Source organism: Stomoxys calcitrans, chromosome 3 (genome assembly GCF_963082655.1).
Source record: "Stomoxys calcitrans chromosome 3, idStoCalc2.1, whole genome shotgun sequence".
NCBI lineage: Eukaryota > Metazoa > Arthropoda > Insecta > Diptera > Muscidae > Stomoxys > Stomoxys calcitrans.
Window position 1 is genome coordinate 124,651,134 of NC_081554.1, and position 23,287 is coordinate 124,674,420.

Below are 23,287 nucleotides of genomic sequence, written 5' to 3' on the forward strand. Positions count from 1 at the left end.
TCAGACCAAATGGTTTGGAAGCGACACTAAATATGCCATCTTTTGAGGGATATTTTTGGAACTGTGCCGCCACGGTTGTCATTAGCCGCTTCCCGAAAGCGAATTCTGAAGGTCCTGTCTCAAATCGGTTTCACCATGCCAAGTTCCCTCTGGCTAATGACAACTGCACAGTTCCATAAATATCCCTCAATAGATGGCATATTTAGTGTCGATTCCAAACCATTTGAGTCTTGAGTTGTCGTGTCACGCGGCAATAACGTGATTCGTTAGCGAGATCCAAAGATCGGTGGTTGATCGGTATTAAATAAAAAATCTTAGTGCTTGTGCGTAAATGGATTAGATCGTGCTGTAGATTTTATTGAATTCGAGCCTTCACATTCATCGGCATCCATATCAGGTTTTGTTAGTTTATTTGAACCGCCACCATGGCATTTAGCAGCTCCACCAGTATCATTATCACGATTTAGGGTAAGATACAGAAACATTTTGTTCACTTTGAGGTGTTCGAGTTTGCCAAAAATAGACGGTTGTGATTTACTAGACAAATATAATAAATACGCTTGAACTCCATCACAATTGACTTTTTTGCATAAACTTAGATGCATCTTAAAAGACCGTAGCAGTCTTACCGACTTACAGTGTCGAGTGTCTCGGAGAAGACCATCAATCCCGTCACTGACCTTATCTTAGAGCAATCTGTGAAGACCGAAGTCTCTTCAATCCATACACAGTATCCGCCTCCCACTTCTCTCTCGCTGTTTCTCTCTCTCATTTTCGCTCTCTCTCTCTCACTCTCCCTCTCGGGAAAACGAACCATGAATATCCTATCTCGAATCGGTTTGGACAAGAAAAGTTACCCCAGGCTTATGACAACGGCGGTGGCACAGTTTCAAAAATATCCACCAATAGATGGCATATCTTGTGTCGCTTCCAAACCATTTGTTCTGATTAATATTAGTTGTGTGCTCGTGAATCTTGAGTTGTCGTGTCACGAGGCAATAACGTGATTCGTTAGCGAGATCCAAAGATCTGTTCTTGATCGGTATTGAATAAAAAATCTTAGTGCTTGAGCCTAAATGGATTAAATTGTGCTTACTATGCTAACCATGACTAAAGTCCGGATATTTATGCAAAATTAAAATTTTGCTATCTCTTATTTGGCAAATGCGTTGGTATATTGCATATATGAGAATATTTTCCCTGTTCCTTAATGGAATGTTATTGGCCAAATTTGCATTACTACCACATCTGCCAAATAATAGGAAGGAAAACTTCGATTTTGCATAAAAATCTAGTGCCCAATTACCGCATGCGTGATCGAGTGCGCTTTCGTATCGAATGCAATTTCATCTCGTATTCAATGGATTATATATACATTTTCTTTTATACAATACAAAGTCTTTTTAAGTAATAATTGATTTCCTAAATGTTCCTAAAGTTCAAAAATTCCCATTCAATAAAGTGATACATAATTTATAATAGAGAGATTTCGCATGATTTTATTCGTCCACGTATGTGGTAATTCGGCCCCTGAAATCTCATCATGATCAATGAGAATATCACGACTTACGAGAAAATCACGAATGACGAGAAAATTGCGGCTCATGAGAATATCACCGCTTACGAGCACATCACGACACATGAGAAACTCAAGGTTGATTGATGTATTCTAATATACGCATGCGAATGTATGTTTAAAATGTTTGTTGTTAAGCATCTAAAGGCTGAGGTTGTTTTTATTTTATCCATACTTTTTCAATAGTGTCAGTGTGCCTGAATTCGTAAGATAAAATCCGATTTGAGACTACAGCAAATATTTAGTTTATTTTTCATTTCTTTGCTTAATAACCATGATAATTACGTTAAATGGACAGATTTGATTATGGAAAGGTTACTCAAAAGAAATTGCCTAATCAACAGATCCTTGGAAATAGATAAAGCAGCCATTGGAAAACGTTTCGTTTCCGAAGATGGCTAAACTTTCTTGTTCACTACCATCGCTCATATTGACATGACTGCCGAATCCTCCGGCATCCTATGAAAGTGTCACTTGTGATGCTGAAAGACCACAGAGACCACATCTCCCTTCACCTGAAGGTCAATATCTCATCCATGAAACTTTTTCAAATTTATCTCTCTTCTTTTATTTGACAATTGCAAAGAATGCAATTTCCGATGTATGCACTTTCATTGATTGCTTCCCCTAAATTTTACCCCAGAAACACGAATCTGAAGTTCGTTTTTGGGACAAAAGGCTCCTGGGTCCACCTGAGGGAACCTAAGACGTCTTGAGGATTTTTAACCCTGGTAACATAGGCAATATGGGTATCAAATGAAAGGTCCGAAGGAGTAGATTACGATAGATATGCAAAAAAAAAATTAAGCTCTAAAGAAAGAAAAGTGATCCAAAAAATCGCGCGATATAGAGCAAAAGTGAATGGATTCTGAGACTTAGATTTCTTCCACACATTTTTGTCATTGGAATCAATAAAAAATATTTTTACAACAAAAAAGGGTTGTTTTTTCTTGACAAGCCAAGTCACATAAAAAACTGCGTTTTCAATTTGTTTAAGACGTTGAAGCTACAGCAAATGGGATACATTGAACAATATTTTTGTATAGTTTTTATGTACACCGGTGCACAGTGGGATAGAACAAAAACATAAGTAAAAATATGCCGTGTGAGAACGGGTATAGATATATCTCTTTAAAATTCGAAATGGTTACAGCTGAGGTGCTAGCGAGCGATCGTGTGCAAAATTTCAAGGCTCTATGTTGTCCGGGTGCCTTTTGGTAGGCCCTTAAAATTGGTTACCTCGGTAGTTTGAAAATTTGTTGGGACTGCCAAATCTTCGTTTGTGGTCCGATTTCCAAAATTTGTCCGTACAAAAAAGTCCGATTGAGGTCTACAATATATCGTCTTCTTTCGGCTATATCCGACTTTTAATTTTTTTGTTTTGCAATTTTTATCGAGACCTGCTTCGATTTTTGCAATTTACAAAGGCATTTTTATACATGAGCTAGATTTGTGACAAAACTTATAGTGACTTTTCTGTCCACATCTGACTTTTCAGTTAATAGCTATACAGTTTGGAAATCAACAAATATGAAAAATTGTCCTTTTTGCATTTTTTGGCCAAACAAAGTATTTTCATTGATCAGAAAGTGATTCTGAGTTGATCAATATACTTATCAATGGGTCTAGCTCTCTTTCTTCTGGGTGTTACAAACAAATGCACTAAGTTATAATACCCTGTACCACAGTAGTGGTGTAGGGTATAAAAATTAAGTTATTTAAGCAAGTTTTTTCAATAATTAATCAATAAAAATAATTTGTTTGACCAAAAAATTCAAAAAGTACACTTTTTCATATTTGTTGATTTCCAAACTGTATATATATATATATATATATATATATATATATATATATATATATATATATATATATATATATATATATTTATATATATATATATATATATATATATAGATATATATATATATGGCCCGATTTTCACTTCTAGAGCCACTGCAAACGCATCGGCGACTACCACAATATTTAAGTAGCTTGGTCGAAATCGGTTCAGATTTAGATGTAGCTCCCATATATATGTTTCTTCGATTTTGAGTAATTTCCAATAATGTTGTCATATATCGACTGGTTGTCTAGAAAATTGGCATATATAATTCTCAGTTTACATTTTTGTGATATTTTACAACAATCGATTCAAATTGATTTTTAACTTCCATATGCATATACACATCGCCCTATTTGCACTTATAGAGCTATAGTTGTACAATTAGAGCATGTTTGCTCGAAATTTGATATGGATCCTATAACCTATCTGCTAACCACCGCCGAGGTCCATCAAAATTGGTTCAGAGTTAGAGTCAGATATAGCTCTCAATTGGTACTTATAGGGTAAGTGTAGGGTATTATAAAGTCAGCAACGCCCGACTTTTTTCTTTCCTTACTGGTTTCTTTTTTTTTTGTGAAGAGGACAAACTGTAGATGCGTTTTAAGTGAAATTTGAACAAGATATGGCAACTTAAACGGGTGCTATATGTGCTTAAAAATAGTCTATTGTTTTATTAAACCAGTTAGGAAAGGCAAAAGTCGGGCGGAGCCGACTATATAATACCCTACAGCTACCCTACAATTATAAATTCGGGCAATATATAAATATATATGTTTATGAGAGCTTTGTCAAACGATCAAACAGATCGTTTGAAAATTGGTGTTACTGCGACCATATAATACATTTTGATGAACGCAAACAGTATCAAAGCTGTCCGTGCCAAATTTTGTGCATATCGGTTGAAAATTGTAGTAACTACGGCCATTTAAGCGCAAATCGGGTGATTCATATATATGGGAGGTATCTAAATCTGAACCGATTTTTACCAAAATCAACAGCGTTACTCCTTGGGCCAAAAAAATGATATTTGCAAAATTGCGTGATGATTGGACAACAAATACGCACTTTGGTTACAAGAATACATGGACTTACAGACGGACGGACAGACGGACATGGCTAAATCGAATCAGAAAGTGATTCTGAGTCGATCGGTATACTTATCAAAGGGTCTATCTCTCTTCCTTTTGGGTGTTACAAACTAATTCACTATTATATAAAAGCCTGTACCACAGTGGTGGTGTAGAATATAAAAATTGGAAAAACCCCCCGAGTTCTCAAATTCCAAAGCCCAGTTCCCGTAAGCCCCTGCAAGAAAGTTTTTGCACCTTAAAATATTTGTAGCAGCAAATTTACTAAAACATGTCGATTTTGAATCCTTCTTTGCCCGAAAGGGTTATTTCGGGGATTTTTGTAAAAAAAATCCCTAAAATTTAGTTTTTTAAAGACACTTTTGTCTACAAAGCTTAGAAATAATTATTGTTCTTTTTTTTATTTTAATTATCAGAACACAACAAATTTTTCGAATTACCGAGGTGACTAACTTTGAGGGTCTGCCAAAGACGCCCCGATAATCCTTGAAAGGATATTAGATTCTGCACACGATCATGATAGCCCTAACCATACAAATTTCAAGGAGATATTCCCACACTGCATATTTGTTACTAGTTGTATTCGATTTTCTCCCACTTGCGAAGTCCCGATTTGGGTGCAAAGTGGGTACATTTTTTTTCATAAAATTCGATAACAGAATAGAGCTGACAATATCGATACTATCGTTTATTTCCTATAACATATATTTAAAACGAAAATGAGAAGTACAATCAGGATATCGGTTTATATAGAAGCAATATGAATGCTTGGACGAATAAAAACCAAATTTAATAAAGTCATTTGGAAATCGTGATACAAAATGTTATACTAATCGGATGAAAATTGCGCCCTCTTTAGGCTGGAGGAGTAATAATAGAAGATTTGATAGGGAAGCTATATCAGGTTATGGGTCGATTCGAACGATACTTGAAATACTCAACAAGACCGACGATTGAAAAATGTATGATTAGGATACATTTTCGATCGCATCGCTTACATTATTGTTCAATTTTACAAATAGTGTAACTTTGGCGATAGTATCGATGGAAAAAATATCAATCGATATTAAGCAAAAAACTAAAATATCGATAGTGTCGATAGTGCCATCGATATTTTGCCTGCTCTATAACAGAAGCCCTCTATACGTACAAACAACGTTTGGTACACATGCACTTTATTACATAGGTTCCATATCAACTCCTCCTATTATCCATGTACTAAAACAGTTCAAATCTATCAATTTATTAAAACCTTAAGTCTTCCGCACAAAGCCTCGCTTCAATATCTATCTAAATACAATCATCCTATGAATAAAACATACCAATTTTAAATATTTGGTTTGGTCTAATCAATGTCTCGTTTATTCCTAGTGATATCTTAATATTAAGTGCCTAACTGCTATCGCTATACCTAAACAACAATAGAATCTCGTCTGTTTCGCCAAAGTCCTAGTTTGACAAAGTTATCAAGTATACGAACCACTACTGCCAGCATATTTTGTTATTATTTGATAAGAATTGCTTATTAAGTGGAATTAAGTTCTAATCGCTTGTTTTTATTATCCCAATGACGGCGGCTACAATATCTTACATTAACAAACAAATTTTGAATTCTGCACCCTGAAGCTTTGTTTTATTTCCTGTATTCGACATACCAAGTGTCACATTCACATCTTCAGTGGAAACCAGAATATCAAATAAAGTGGGTGCGATTTCAGCCTTTTTCTTTGGCGGTGGTTTTGTGTTTGAAACTTTCGGTTGTGGAAGTTGTGTCCTTAGTTAGGTCTACCTTTACATTAGTCGAAAATGAAAACGATTAAAATCATTTAGGGAGCAAACGAAAATCAAATATAATTGTTGCTACACTCAACGAAACAAAAATTTTAGCGCTCTGAAAATAGGAAAGCAGACACGAATTCTATTTAGCAAACATAGCGCTATTGCAGGGACGTAGTGAGAGCGGGCGGGGGAACTATTGGGCCCGAGACCTCTTCACCAAAATCATTATTGTGCGTAAAGAAAAGATGAAATTTTTTAAGCAAATATTAATTAATTGTTTTTAAAAAAATTTTAATTTTTTTTTTTTAATTTTAATAAATTTATTTTAAAGTCAAAATTTCAGCGGAACCATCTCTAACAACAAAGCTTGGGCCAGCGCTGGAACCTCCCCAAATTATTTTTTTTAAGACAAAATTTTATTACAAATTTTTCTAAAACACAATTTTTGTACATTTTTTTTCTAAAGATACAATTTTTTCTATACACTATTTTGAAATTTTTTCTAAAACTAAATTTAACTCAAAAATTCCGTAAGGAACAACCATTTGCCCAGTTTTGATCCTACTACGAAATTATTTTTTAAAGCCAAAATTTCAATAAATATTTTTCGATTCTAAATAGAAACAATAACCAACTCCATTGGTCTTATCTGGACACAATTCCAATAACAAAATGAAATTTCTTCTATATAAAGATAAAATTTCAAAGAATTTTTTTCTAAAGAAGACATTTTAATGAAATTTTTCTAAGACAAAATTTCAATAATTTTTTTTTAATTTTATCATACAAAATTTTAATGAAATTTTGTATTTAAAATAAGCCAAAATCTTCGTGGAAAAATTTTAAGTAAATATTGTTCCGAAATACAAAAATTTAGCAAAAAATCCATATGAATTTTCTCTTAATCCTGTTTTTTTTGCTTTAATTGAAGTTTTATCTATAGTAAAAATATTATTTAAAATTTTCTTTAAATAAATTATTTTTCTTGTTAGTCTCAAAAATTTTAATGATAATTGTGGTTTCCGAAGAATAATAAGTAATATCTAATTACTAATTATGAAAAAAAATTCAAAATTTTATATTATTATTAGTTATTTCAAATAAAGCCATTTCGTTTTATTTTCTTGGAATTTTTTAATTCATATAGTATTTAGACACTTAATACGGAGCTCACAGTGATGAAGGATCGAAATTTCTCGTTTAGTAGTAAGCAGCGTGGATTCTCAGAAAGAATGTGTGTCATTACACAAAAATACATGCATTGGGAAAAGTACAGCTAATAGACAGGGTTGTCGAGCGTTGTTAATGTGGTAATTGTATCATAGATGCGTTTTCGCTATTAATACGATTCAAATACAACATACCAACGCACGTCCCTTAAAGCCATTACACCTAATATGGTTGAAAAGTCTTCTAACCAACGACGAAACGTGTCCACAGTGGTTGGTATGTGTTGCTATCTTTGGCCTTCCTTTTCCATTTGCATATCCGATGATTGAGCTCGTCTCAAAAGAGAAACAAACAAGAAAATCTCTTTGCAATAAGAGAGTTTGCGAATAAAGATTTCTTTAAGTGTTATGTACTAAAAATTTTAATGAAATTTAATGAGTCAAATTCAGCGTTTACAAAAATTACAAACTCTCTAAGTAAAGAAAAATGTATGGTGATTTGTGAGTTAGAAAAACTTAATCACGTGATCATGCGTGAGTGAAATTATCCTTACTACACTAATAACGACATACGAGAAAATCACGATTCATGTGAATATCACGGTTCACGAAAAACGGCGGCTGGAGGTGAGCGAGTACAAGTCACTGTGTAAAATTTCAGCCAATTCAAATAAAAGCCCTCTAGGGGCTAAAGAAATAAAATAAAGAGATCGGTTTATTGGGGAGCTGTATCAGGCTATAGATTGCTTTAGACTGTATTTGACACGTATGTTGAAGATCATGGGAGAAGTCTTTGTAGAAAAATTCAGCCAAATCGGATAGAAATTGCGCCCTCTAGTGGCTCAGGAAGTCAAGATCTCAGACCGGTTTATATGGCAGCTATATCAGGCTACGGACCGATTTGAACCATATTTAGCACAGTTGCTGGTCAGTCAAAACAAACTACTTCATGCAAAATTTCAGCCAAATCAGATTGGAATTGCACCTTCTAGAGGATCAAGAAGTCAAGACACCAAATTGGTTTATATGACAGCTATATCAGGTTATAGACCAATTTAAAATATACTTAGCACAAGTTGTTGGAAATCATAACAAAGCACCTCATGCAAAATTTCAGCCAAATCGAATAGAAATTGCACCCTTTAGTGGCTCAAGAAGTCAAAATTCAAGATCGGTTTATGTGGCAGCTATATCAGGATATATACTGATTTGAACTATAATTGCACAGTCGATGGAAGTCATAAACACGTCATGCAAAACTTCAGCCAAATTGTATAGGAATTGCGCCTTCTAGAGAGGCTGAAGAAGTCAAGACTCCAGATCTGTTTATATTACAGCTATATTAGGTTATGTATTGATTTCAACCATACTAAGCTCAGTGATTGGAAATCATAACAAAACATAACATAGTGGATCAAGATAAAAACACGGCAGCTATATAAAAACATGGACCGATATTGCCTATTTACAATCCCAACTGACCTACACTAATATAAAGTATTTGTGCAAAATTTCAAGCGGGTAGCTTTACTCCTAGGAATGTTAGCATGCTTCCGACAGACAGACGGACGGACATGGCCAGCTCGACTTAAAATGTCATTACGATCAAGAATATATACCCTTTATGGGGTCTTAGACAAATATTTATTTCGAAATTATTATACCCCCGTCCTATGGTGGAGAGTATAAAAAAAAATAGTAAAGCCGGACCCTCTTAACGTTGACGACCCACGCAGAGGAAAAAAGCTCCATGATCTGCGGATCTGCACCCGGAAAGTTCGGACTTTTAATAGAGCAGGTGCAGTTTACGCACTGGCGGATGTAGTGGAGAAGTTCAAAGCAATTATCACCCCCTTAAAGGATGTGCGATGGACTGGGAACAACAACACCAAACGGTGACGAAATATACTTAGCTGCCATAAATCGAGGCAGGAATTTGCCTGTAGATTTGTGGTTACTCCGAGTTTAAAACACCTCGTCTGCAGCTTTACTCCGGCAGATGAGAGGCAAGCCACAATTCACTTAAAACCCAAATTTTTCAAATTCAGCCTTATTTGTGCCCATACCCCAACGAAAGACAAGGACGAGCTGACCAAGGATATTTTCTACGAGCGCCTAGAGAGCGAATATGACCGCTGCTCCTGCTATGATATTAAAATCTTTCTGGAAGATTTTAATGCAAAGATAGGGAAGGGAAACCTGATCCAACAGTCGGAAAATTTAACCTCCACGAGATAGAGTCCTATATTGGATTGAGGCTAATAGACTTCGCCACGACAAAAAACATGGTAGACAGCAGCACCAGATTTGAACATAAAAAACTCACAAAGCCACATGGTGATCCTCAAATCAAGAAGTAAGTAAGTAACGTTGTGGTAGATGGAAGGCATTCATCCAGCGTTTTAGATCTATCGATCGATCCGAAGTGCGAACATAGATTCGAATTAATGGCTTATTGCGATGCAAATTTTCGAACCCGTTTGGGTAGTTCGAGAAAAGTACGATCTTACACTGCACGGAAGCTGGACATTGAAAAGCTGCAAATACAATATATAGCAACGGCATACTCTGCTCGACTAACCAAATTGCTTGATACAAGCACTCTCTGTCCCGATGATATAACGGCGTAGTGACAATTCACTGCCCACACCATCGAAAATGCCGCTAAATCCGTACTTGTGTACCAGAAGCCTACCCAAGAAACCCATAGTACGACCAAGAGTGTCAAAATGCTACTGTAGCAAAGAATGCGGCATATAGAGAACCCTTCGAATCAGTAGCCAGATGAAGGCGATGTAACGGAAGAAAAGAAGAGAGGAGAAACGTCTATTTCGCATAAAAAAAGAAATGGAAAGACGAGAGTGTGAGCGAACTACAGGAGTCAGAATGAAGTCAAGAAAATTTACCAAATAACCAAACATCAAACCGATGTTGGTGTATTCACATCCTCCTGCAGAGACAAAGAAGGATATCTGGCAAGAACATTTTTCCCAGCCGCTAGTGTCCGACGATGGGGGCGAAGAGGAAACCTCAGAACCAATCCCTGATGTTTGTATTGAATGTTTACATCCATCAGTCAGAATGAGGTCCAAGTAGCAGTGACCAGACTGATGAACAACAAGACAGCTGGAGCCGATGAGTTGCTCACTGAACTATTTAAGATCGGAGGCGACGCGCTGATAAGGCGCGTGGTCGTCTGCGCGATCTGGGTAGAAGAACGCATACCCGATGATTGAAACCTCACCATATTATGTCCCGTGTACAAGGAAGGAGAACAGACGGAAAGTGCCAACTATAGAGGAATTAGTCTCCTCACATCGCATACTCTCGAGTGTACTATGTGAAAGATTACAACCTGAAGTTAATGAAGTTAATTTAGACCTGGTAAGTCCACCATAGGCCAGATATTCACACTGCGCCAAATAGTGGAAATGACCCGAGAACGATAGGCCAACTCTTACCATCTCTTCGATGACTACAAAGCCGCTTTCGACAGCCCTATACGCCATGTCTGAGTTCGGTATCCCTGAAAAACTGTAAGATGACGCTCACTGATACTCGTTCCTCAGTTAAAATAGGAAAGCATCTCTCCGACCATTCAATGTCAAACAAGGTTTCAGCCAAGGAGACAGCTTATCGTGTGACCTCTGTAATATACTTCTGGAGAAGATTGCACGAGATGCAGATGTGAATAGATATGGCACAGTACTCACAAGAAAACACATGCTAATCAGCTATGCTGACGATGTCGATATCATGGATCGACCCTACAAAGTATATATATTTCGGATCGTCGTAGACCGATCTGACGGTTAATGGTCTGAAGCCCACAAAAGCTTTATTCATTACCCGATTTCGCTGAAACTTTAAATAGTGAGTTGTTTGAGTTGTTTTAAGTTTCCCGACATCCGACTCAAATAAAATTCAGATTGGACTATAGTTAGATACAGCTGTCATATAGACCGATCTGCCGATTAAGGGTCTGAAGCCCATAAAAGCTTTATTTATTGTTGTTTTAGCCTCCCGACACCCAACCTAAGTGCTTTACATCGGACTATATATAGATATAGCTGCCATATAGACCGATCTGCCGATTAGGTTCCAATTTCCCTGAAATTTGAAAATTTGAAAACAGATCGGACTATATTTTGTTATAGATGCCATATAAACCGATCTGCCGGTAAAGGGTCTGAAGCACTTAAAAGCTGCATTTATTATTCTAAGTCGCTGAAATTTTAAGTACCCACTTGTTTTGGGCCTCCCGACATCGGACTCAAATATAATTTCGATCGGGCTATATTTAGATATACCTGCCATATAGGCCGATCTGCCGATTAAGGGTCTGAAGTCCCTCCCGATATCCGACCCAAATATGGCTCAGATCGGACTATAGTTAGATATAGCTGCCATATAGGCCGATCTGCCGATTAAGCGTCTGAAGTCCCTCCCGATATCCGACCCAAATATGGTTCAGATCGGACTATAGTGGATATATCTGTCATATAGACCGATCTGCCGATTAAGCGTGTGAAGTCCCTCCCGATATCCGAACCAAATATGGTTCAGATCGGACTATAGTTAGATATAGCTGTCATATAGACCGATCTGCAGGTTAAGGGTCTGAAGCCAATAAAAGCCTTATTTATTACCCTTTTGCGCTGAAATTTAAAATAGTGAGTTGCTTTAAACCTCTCGACATCCGACTCAAACATGGTTTAGATCGGACAATATTAAGTTATAGCTGCCATAAAGACCGATATGCCGGTTGAGGGTCTGAATCCCATAAAAGTTGCATTTATTATCCGATTTCGCTGACATTTGAAGTACACACTTGTTTTAGGCCTCCCGACATCGAACTCAAATATAATTCAGATCGGACTATATTTAGATATACCTGCCATAAAGACTGATCTGCCGGTTTAGGGTCTAAAGTCCATAAAAGCTGCATTTATTATCCCATTTCGCTGTAATTTGAAACAGCGAGATATTTTAAGCCTCCCGCCATCCGACACAAATATAATTCAGATCGGACTATATTAGGACATATAGTCCGCCATATAGACCGACATTCGAATTTAGGATCTTAATCAATTTAGGATCTTAATGGCGCAGTTATTGCCTGATTTCGCTCAAACTATGACTTGTATAAGACTTCTCGTGACCTGAATCAAATGTGATCCAGACCAGCCCTTATTAAGATATTGATATGGTAGTGGCGTTATAATAAAATAAAAAATGATTAATATATCCCTGGTGGTTGTTATCCAAAGTTCGGCACCGCCTTAACACGTTTTTACTTGTTTCATATTCCTTTTACCCATATCCTTTTTTGGACAATACCTACCATGGATGTTGAAAGTGAAAATAATCCACTGCATGCAAAATTTCAGCCAAATCGTATAACAATTACGGCATTCAGAGGCCCAAGGTGTCAAATCGGGATATAGGTTTATGAGAGCTATATCAGATTATTTGCGGATGTGGACCTTCCTTGACATGGTTGTTGAAAGTCATAACCAAACACTCCGTGCAAAATTTCAGCAAAATCGGATAACAATTGAGGCTTCCAGGGGCTTAAGATGTCAAACTAACTCATAGATACGATAAGTATTTTCTGATTGTGATTTTCCTGAAATTTGAAACTGTTACTTGTATAAGGCTTCTCGTCACCTACACCGAATATGATCCAAATCGCCCTACTTGAACATTAATATAGACATAGTAGATTAATAATTAAATGGGATTACAAATATATCCATGGTCGCGAATATCCAAAGTTCAGCACGGCCGATCTTAGTGCGTTTTTACTTGTTTTTTATAAATTTGGTTAGGAATTGCTTCCGGCATATGCTTAAGAAGTAAGGTTGTATGATTCGTTTATATGCGAGCAATAAAAACGGATTCTGACCATACTTGGCATGGAAGTTATAGGAGCAATTATAGTGCAAAATTTCACCCAAATCTAGAGGCTTAAGAAATCAATGCGGTCGATCGTTTTATAACGGTAAAGTCTAATATATATGGCGTTCAAGAATATATATAATCGGAGTTGAATATTGCCTGATGTTGTAGACGTAATGAAAACAATTAGTATATCACTAGCCCCAGGACGGTGTGCATAAAAGAAAGTTTGAAATAAATTGGACTGGAGTGAAGTAAAGCGAAAAACAATTTGCCGGAGCGGAGCGTGGAGTGTAACGAAAACTTTTTTGCTGGAGCGGGAGCGGGAAAAAGATAACCGCTCCGAATCCCTGTGCTAAAAACAAACTTAGAGATAAGTGAACCAATTTGATGTATTTTAATCATTTCACTTATCCGGTTTCGATTGTATAGATTTTGGTATAATATTTAGATTTTTCGGAAACTAAACTACAAAAGAATACGACATCAGTTTTTAGTTATCTGGGAACCCACCTTACCTTTAAAATTTCATAGCGATTGCACCACTAGAAAGGGTTGTGGCTCAGCACACATTTTTAACACTTCATTAACAAATTTCTCTGGGTGTACGCTATATGCTCTTTAAATAAAAATTTTAAGAATTAAAACAAAAGTTTTTGAAGTGTTTATAACCGTTTTAAAAAATAGCAAAAAGTTATTGCTGTTTCATTTTTTTTTTTTTGAGTGTACAAAAAAATTAGCTTAACACAATTTTAGTGTAGAAGATTTATCTTTTTGGTTTGTGTATTTTAACTTAGGACAGCAAAACTTTGACAAATGTCGTAAATTTTAACATATACGGCCGGATTTTATAGTGGCCTTATTATGTCTATTATGGTCATGTGCCAATAGAAGTAAATTAAGCCACCACCTTTACCCTATCGCATATATGAATGACCACTATCAGTAGGGAATTGAAGGCATCAAGTCTGTTTGAATTCAGTAGATTAATCACCCCGGGTAACATTGATAAGATAATCAGATTGTCGCTTTATCTTTAGACATTTCTAAATTCTAAATATAGTGGCATGAACAATTATCACAATTATTAAACAAAAGCCAAAAAGATCACATCAAAGTCATAGAGCAATGCAACTTTATATTGGGAAAGTGCTCAAAAGTTAATAGTGAAATAAAATATGATTAAAAAGAAAAAAAACAAAACTTTAGCTTACAATTATTTTTGTAAAGTGGTCACATATTAAAGCTCTTGGACAACGATCGAAAAATTGAAAAATAATATACACATTGTAGCTTTTGGTTCATTAAGATATATAGTTTCAATGAATAATAGGTTCATTGACGTTGATGCCCTAGTCTATTGGCATTTTGTGCAAATATCATTCAAAATTGAAATATAGCACCTAAAGATATACGTATTCGGAGAGAAACGTGATTTTTATTACGCTATCAAAAAATTGGTTTCCGCGCAAATTTCAATTTCATTTTTAAAAATATTATGTAGCAATAAGTACGTAATAAACATTTTTTATTGCCCGTTCCCAAATTTTTTTTTTTGGTCTCGCGTAGGCATGATAGTGGGTACGTGCCAAAATCCCATACTTTTCAATTATTTAATTCCTAATGCGGGCATTTGATTGCCCAAATATTTGTTCCCGATATCTACTTTAAGGTTCTAATTAGATTGGAATGTACGTTCCACAGCGAAAATGCAATGTGGGGAAATATAAGATGTGATGGGAGTCTAAAAGCTTTCGAAGTGATACGAGTCATTGGATAATATACATGTGTTAATTTTCAGATGAAAATAGTAGAATTAAATAAAATTTTATATCTAATTTTAAAAGAGGAAATTCGTGGTACCAAAATGTTTCTCAATAGTCGGAAATCAGAATAATCCTTCCTAAGCCTTAACAGTAATGAATGGATTACAGATAAGCAAGGACAAAGATCCTTGGATCTAGCGAAGACACAAATATGTTGGTCTATGCTGTAATTATGGTGTTGTTATCGTAGCAATCACTATCTTGTGAACATCTTCACGATTTGGAGCGAGAGGTTCATCGCTACAAAAGGATGCCTTTATATTAAGCAGCGTACACCCCGAGAATTTGTTAGTTTAGACAAGTAAAAGCGTGCTAAGTTCGGTCGGACCGAATCTTATATACCCTCCACCATGAATCGCATTTGTTGAGTTCTTTTCCCCGGCATCCCTTCTTAGGCAAAAAAAAGGATAAAAGAAAAGATTTGCTCCGCTATAATAGCGATTTCAAGATATGGCCCAGTTCGGACTACAGTTAAATTATATGTCGGAGACCTGTGTAAAATGTCAGCCAATTCGAATAAGAATGGCGCCCTTTGGGGGCTCAAGAAGTAAAATAGAGAGGTCGATTTATATGGAAGCTGTATCAGGCTATAGACGGATTCAGACCATAATAAACACGTATCTTGATGGTCATGAGAGGATCCGTCGTACAAAAATTCAGCCAAATCGGATAATAATTGCGACCTCTCAAGGCTCAAGAAGTCAAGATTCCAGATTGGTTTATATGGCAGCTATATCAGGTTATTAACCGATTTAAACTTTACTTAGCACAGTTGTTGGAAATCATAGCGAAACACGTCGTGCAAAATTTCATTCCAATCGGATAAGAATTGCGCCCTCTAGCGGCTCAAGAAATCAAGACCCAAGATCGGTTTATATGACAGCTACATCAGGTTATGTACCGATTTGAACCATGCTTGGAACAGTGGTTGGATATCATAGCAAAACGCGTCGTGCAAGATCTTATTCCAATCGGATAAGAATTGCGCCCTCGAGAGGCTCAAGAAGTCAAGACCCAAGATGGGTTTATATGGCAGCTATATCAAAACATGGACCGATATGGCCTATTTACAATCCCAACCGACCTACACTAATAAGATGTATTGGTGCAAAATTTTAAGCGGCTGGCTTTACTCCTTCGAAAGTTAGCGTGCTTTCGACAGACGGACGGACGGACGGACATGGCTAGATCGACATAAAATGTCATGACGGTCAAGAATATATATACTTTATGGGGTCTCAGACGAACATTTCGAGCAGTTACAAACAGAATGACGAAATTAGTATACCCCCATCCTATGGTGGAGGGTATAAAAAGAAGTTGCAAAAAATAAAAGAAGTGGGTGTGAGCTAGGCGAGATATACAGTTGTCTGGAAATGTTGCCTTAAAATCAAACATCAAACCGATGTCTTTGGTACAGGCACAACCTCCTGAAAGGACAAAGAAGGAAATCTAGTAACAGATGCAGAGAGTATGCTAAGGATGTGGAAAGAACACCTTCCCAATTGCTAGTATCAGATAGTGGAGGCTACGTGGATACCACTGAACCAAATCTTGATGATGTTATAGTGTGTATACCGGCTTGACTGAAAAACAGCAAAGCAACAAGAGCAGATGGGTAGCAAGCTGAACTTTTTAAGACCGGAGGCGACACAACAAGATAAAGCGTACGCTTCTTGACAAGACGAGTACATCAGCTCGCCAGCGCGATTTGACTAGAAGAATGCATATCAAATGATTGGTATCTCAACATACTATGTCTCGTACACTAGAAAGGAAACAAGACAGAATGTGCCAACTAACAAGGAATTAGCCTCCTTCCCATCAGATACAAGATACCCTCAAGCAAGTGCAAGATTAAAATCTAAAGTCAATAAGATAATTTGGCCCCATAAATTTGGCTTTGGACCTGAAAAATCCACCATAGACCAGATATTCACACTGCGCCAAATCCTGGAAAAGTCAGAGTAGAACAGGTCAATACTTATTGTACTATCTCTACTCGTTCAAAGTTATATCAAGTCATGTCTGAGTTTAGTATAACTGCAAAATGGAGAAGACTGCAGATTGATGTATCAAAATTAATGAGGAAGCTCCATCAAAGGCAAATACTGTGGTACACGCAAAATGGGAAAACCAATAGGATACCCATGGAAAGATTAATTGGAGAACATCTCGAAACTAGACGTCAAAAATTGGAGTAGGAGAGCCAAAGATCGAGGTACCTGGAAATCTTCTCTAAGTAAGGCTAGTGGAGCAAATGTTCTGTTAAAGCTAATTAAATTAAAGTAGCTAAAGGGGTTTCCAACAGGGACTGGACAACAACTGGACAACTTTGAATTTAATTTGTGAATGCACTCTTACACTAATCATCGAACTGTCACAGTCAATTTATTCAGTAAACTCTACATTTTCGTCATTGTTAAGTACACGAAAGAACAACGTCTGCAAATCATAAACATTTACTACCGAAATCTGGACTCAGTTACCGCTTCTTTAAGAGTGAAAGCAAAATCATCTTCAGTGATGAAGCTCATTTTTAGCTTAATGAGTTTGTCAGTAAGCAGGTGAAAATGCACATGTGCTAATCCACAAAAAAAAACTGTTTGGTGCGGTTTGCACGCCGTCGACATCATTGGGCCATACTACTTCGTCGACACAGCCAATTGTCAGGTAACCGTGAATGTATTGGGTTGCCCAAAAAGTAATTGCGGATTTTTCATATAGTCGGCGTTGACAAATTTTTTCACAGCTTGTGACTATGTAATTGCATTCTTTCTTCTGTCAGTTATCAGCTGTTACTTTTAGCTTGCTTTAGAAAAAAAGTGTAAAAAAGTATATTTGATTAAAGTTCATTCTAAGTTTTATTAAAAATGCATTTAATTTCTTTTAAAAAATCCGCAATTACTTTTTGGGCAACCCAATACAACGCTACCGCACCATACTGACAAATTATTTTTAGCCGGAATTGAAAGATATGGACCTGGATGACATATGTGTTCAAAAGGACGGTGCCACAAGCCACACACCGCACATTACAATCGATTTATTATCTCAAGAAATAAGCAGTTCGATTGGCCGATTCGTTCGTGTGATATGACGTCTTTAGACTATTTTCTTTGGTGCTACGTCAAGCCATTGGTCTATGCTAACAAGCCGACGACGTTGGAAGAGCCAACATTGAATAGGAAATAGCGACCGTTTCGGCTGAAATGTGTGAGTCCAGCGTATTGCCGGCGTTGGTCATATGAACGAAGTCGAGTTTCATTCATAAATGTTTTGGTTGAACTTCAAACTGATAATAAAGTTTTTGAAATATCCCAAATGGTTTGTGTTTTATTTAAAAAAGTTGCCAAGTCCTTATTGGAAACCCGATACAATGGATACTCCGACTATTCTTTATCTTAAGCCCATAGAACGTTCAATTTTTATCAGATTCGACTGAAATTTGGTACGTAAAATATATTGTCATTTCCATTTGCAATCTCTGGACATTGAGCTCGTCTCGAAAGAGAAACAAGCAAAAATTGTTAAATTTAATGATCTTCGCCCTAACAGACAAAAAACTTGAAAAATACAAAATTCACACTAATTACGATGAGTCCATAAATAGAATAGCCTTCACATAAACCGATACCCCGATACGTCCGATTGTACAGAAAGAAAGAAATTTGTTATTGAATATAGTCCAAATGCTTTCTGCTGCTGTTTAAACAAACTTTTCCGTTTGCTATTTCAACTAACAAAACTGCTGTTTTAGACATAACAAGTAAAAGCGAGGTAAGTTCCGCCGGGCCGGACCCATGCGACCCATGGCGGAGGGCATATAAAATCCGGCCCGGCCGAACTTACCTCGCTTTTACTTGTTATGTCTAAAACAGCAGTTTTGTTAGTTGAAATAGCAAACGGAAAAGTTTGCTTAAACAGCAGCAGAAAGCATTTGGACTATATTCAATAACAAATTTCTTTCTTTCTGTACAATCGGACGTATCGGGGTATCGGTTTATGTGAAGGCTATTCTATTTATGGACTCATCGTAATTAGTGTGAATTTTGTATTTTTGAAGTTTTTTGCTGTTAGGGCGAAGATCATTAAATTTAACAATTTTTGCTTGTTTCTCTTTCGAGACGAGCTCAATGTCCAGAGATTGCAAATGGAAATGACAATATATTTTACGTACCAAATTTCAGTCGAATCTGATAAAAATTGAACGTTCTATGGGCTTAAGATAAAGAATAACAAGTAAAAGCGAGGTAAGTTCGGCCGGGCCGGATTTTATATGCCCTCCGCCATGGGTCGCATTTGTCAAGTTCAAATAGGTCGATATATATATATATATATATATATATATAAAGGGTGATTTTTTTGAGGTTAGGATTTTCATGCATTAGTATTTGACAGATCACGTGGGATTTCAGACATGGTGTCAAAGAGAAAGATGCTCAGTATGCTCTGACATTTCATCATGAATAGACTTACTAACGAGCAACGCTTGCAAATCATTGAATTTTATTACCAAAATCAGTGTTCGGTTCGAAATGTGTTCATTCACCGTAACGTTGCGTCCAACAGCATCTTTGAAAAAATACGGTCCAATGATTCCACCAGCGTACAAACCACACCAAACAGTGCATTTTTCGGGATGCATGGGCAGTTCTTGAACGGCTTCTGGTTGCTCTTCACTCCAAATGCGGCAATTTTGCTTATTTACGTAGCCATTCAACCAGAAATGAGCCTCATCGCTGAACAAAATTTGTCAAAATTTTAACACATTTCGAACCGAACACTGATTTTGGTAATAAAATTCAATGATTTGCAAGCGTTGCTCGTTAGTAAGTCTATTCATGATGAAATGTCAAAGCATACTGAGCATCTTTTTCTTTGACACCATGTCTGAAATCCCACGTGATCTGTCAAATACTAATGCATGAAAATCCTAACCTCAAAAAAATCACCCTTTATATATAAATTCGCCAGTAATGTCATGAGCTATAAGAAAATCTTTCCTGCCAAATTTCGAGAGAATCGGTTAACAAATGAGCACTTCATTGCAATATTTCTCAAAATCGGAGCTATATCTAAATCTGTACCGATTTCGGGCAATCTTCATAGATATTGTGGAAGTCGTTGAGAAAAGCGTTGTACAAAATTTTGTGAAAATTGGTCAATAAATGCTTGTGCAGTGGCTCAAGGAGCGCAAATCGTCCCAAAATATAAAAGAGACATATATTTAAATTTAAACCGATTTCTATGAAACTCGAGAGAAAATCCTTCCTGCCAAATTTCGAGAGAATCGGTTAACAAATGACCATTTTATTGCATTATTACTGCAAATCGACCGAACATATATTTAAGAGGTATATCTAATTCTGAACCGATTTTTTCGATTTAAATAGGTTTCGTCTCTAAGCCGAAAAACATGCCTGTACCAAATTGGTACATGGACAGGGCGGACAGACAGACGGACATAGCTAAATCGAAACAGAAAGTGATTCTCAGTCTATCGGTATACTTATGAGAGGGTCTATCTCTCTTCCTTCTGGGTGTTACAAACAAATGCACTAAGTTATAATACCCTGTTCCACAGTAGTGGTGTAGGGTATAAAAATCTGAAGACGCATAACAGCTGAGCTTAAAAAAACAAGTAAAAGAGTGCTAAGTTCGGCCGGGCTTAATCTTATCTACCCTCCACCTCAATTTCAAGTTTTGTAATTGAATTTTCGCTACTATTTTGCTTATTGAACTCAGTACCCCTTTTACGGAATATTTTCGCATTTTCTTCGTCACCGTTTTGACAGCTTTTCGAGTGAAAAGTCGAATTCAGTAGTACTAGACTTTACCACAAATTAAAGTCTTCCTTTTCATTGTTTTTATTTTTACTCTCCTCCTAACAACCCCATCATGAATTGAGCAGCAGACATTGTCAGCAGCTAGCCTGCTGTTCGAATATTGCAAACATTGGTTATAGCAGCCGAACTTCAAGCGTAATAGTAGCAAAATTAACTACTAACTGTTAGCATACAGTGTTTGTTGCTTTTAACAGCAGACTTTCTATAAGTGCAACACCCACACGAAATACTGTCCAGATTGTTACTCTTCCAACACTACTCGGGAAAAATTTGGCGAACACGATCTATGAGGGAGCTCGAATAAGATTCGTACCCGTCCATTTATTCTGTGGGCAATGTTTAGCTACACCAGCTTTGTGATACAAGAGTCGTACGAGTATACCATCAAATTAAATTGAGTAATCGCATGCCCTTCGCCTCTTTCGACTTAACAATACTTCTTATAAAAATATTTTTATTCTTTTATGCATGGCCACATTTGAAATATATTCGTTCACGTGTATACATATTGTAAATATGTATGGATATGTGTGTTGATTATCAAAAACAAAAAAAAAACGGCGCATTTTTGTTTTTATACGAGAAAAAGCATGCTGCATACTAACCATAAAAAAATACCAACAAACAAGTACAATAACAACAACAATAAATGAAAAACTGGGTATAACGATGAGCAAATCAAAACAAATAATCTGTGTTTGATTTAGTCTGCTTGTTAGTTCGACATCTATTGTTGTTAGTTGCCTTCTTTGTCGTTGTTGTTTTTTTTTTGTATTAAGACGTTGACCAATATACCACACACTTACATTTGTGATGGGCCGTTTGTCTAACGAGTCCAACAAGGAAAACTCGAGCATAAACTCTGATATGATAGGGCAATTGGGCGAGACCACGATGAAATGACAGCGCGTTTCTCTCCGTTGAGTATAGTTGTTGTTGTTGGAGGTGGTAATGGTGGCGCTCGTTGTATGGTTTTTGTTGTTCTTGTTTTGTTTAGCTAACATTACAACGATGATTCGGCAATGTTGTTGTTGATAATAGTGATGAGGCGTTGGGTGCAGCGAGATGGCAGCTTCGTCGACAACGCTAATTTGAAAAACACAACAAAAAACAGCTGTCACATAAATAGCCTCCCGCCCATACACCACACAAACTAAATATTGGCTGGCAAGCGGCTGCGGCGTTGTCAACAGCAAATATCAGCTGCGATATTGATAGGTCTACAATTGTAATGGCAAGCAGCAGAGTGTTTGGACGTACGACAACGAAAGTCGCGTTACAAAATACCAAATGGAATGATAGAAGGGTAACGCAGCGTAGCCCCGAAAAACTTTTGTTTTCTTGCTGAGCTATGAGAATTTCCAGATAGTTCGTTGTTTTCTTGTTCAGTACTTTGTTGGAAAAGAATTAAAAATTTATCAAAAAAAAACACACACACACAAGTCTGTTTTACGATCCGCAATATAACATCAAACACTGTACATATATTTGTATCATTTTCGGATTTTGATAAGTACTAAAACTATTTCAAACAATTGAATTCCGTGTTATTTTCTTTAGGATATTCCACCTTCAATTTAAGACGATGAGTAATTATTTATGTTCACATGTTATACGAATATATTTCTATCACAAAGTTATTACTTTTCACAGCATTATACAAAATGCATATTCTTTGATATTAATACACATTACAACATTACTCTCGGTGGTTTTTGAACAAACAAAAGCAAATTAAAAACAAAAAAATAATTGAGTTCTCTTTTGCCGGAAACGTATGCCGAGTTCCATTCACAAACAACGGATTTACGGTACTACTGCTGTATTCTTGACTGATTGGGTTGGTGGTGCTGTTGATTTGTGTTATTGCTTGCTCTTCTTCCTATGCACTCTCACAACGTGATTCTTCTTCTCACATAGTTTAATTTTATTGGTTCTCTGTCATCATACATTCCATTGTGTGAAATGGCTTGCCTCTCCCATGTGTAGTGTGTTTTCGGAATCTCAAAACGAGGAAAACTCATTAATTTGACTGTGAAATAGCTCTCTGGCTCGCCGTCGTAGACAATGAACTCGGAGAGCGTCAAACACAACAAAATAATGCTTTCCTTAAATCGCCAAACAAAAGTTATTGGGAGAACCTGCATACGTTGACGAAAATATTGTTTTGATTTTATAGTTGCAGTTAGAGAGCTTGGTATACATGGATTGGCTTTAATGCGGGTGTATGGCGGTGTGTGCGCTGCTTTTTGCACC

The 23,287-nt window shown here is 36.6% G+C and overlaps 1 protein-coding gene across 1 annotated transcript in view; it reads right to left on the bottom strand.

Moving 5' to 3' along the window:
• The window catches only part of LOC106083678 (uncharacterized), a 63,182-nt gene extending 40,355 nt beyond the window's left edge, over positions 1–22,827 (bottom strand). The window contains exon 1 of the mRNA XM_013246842.2: positions 21,838–22,827. The gene's annotated coding sequence lies outside the window, so the exon portion shown is untranslated. The remainder of the gene's footprint in view (positions 1–21,837) is intronic.
• Positions 22,828–23,287: the final 460 nt, after the last annotated feature.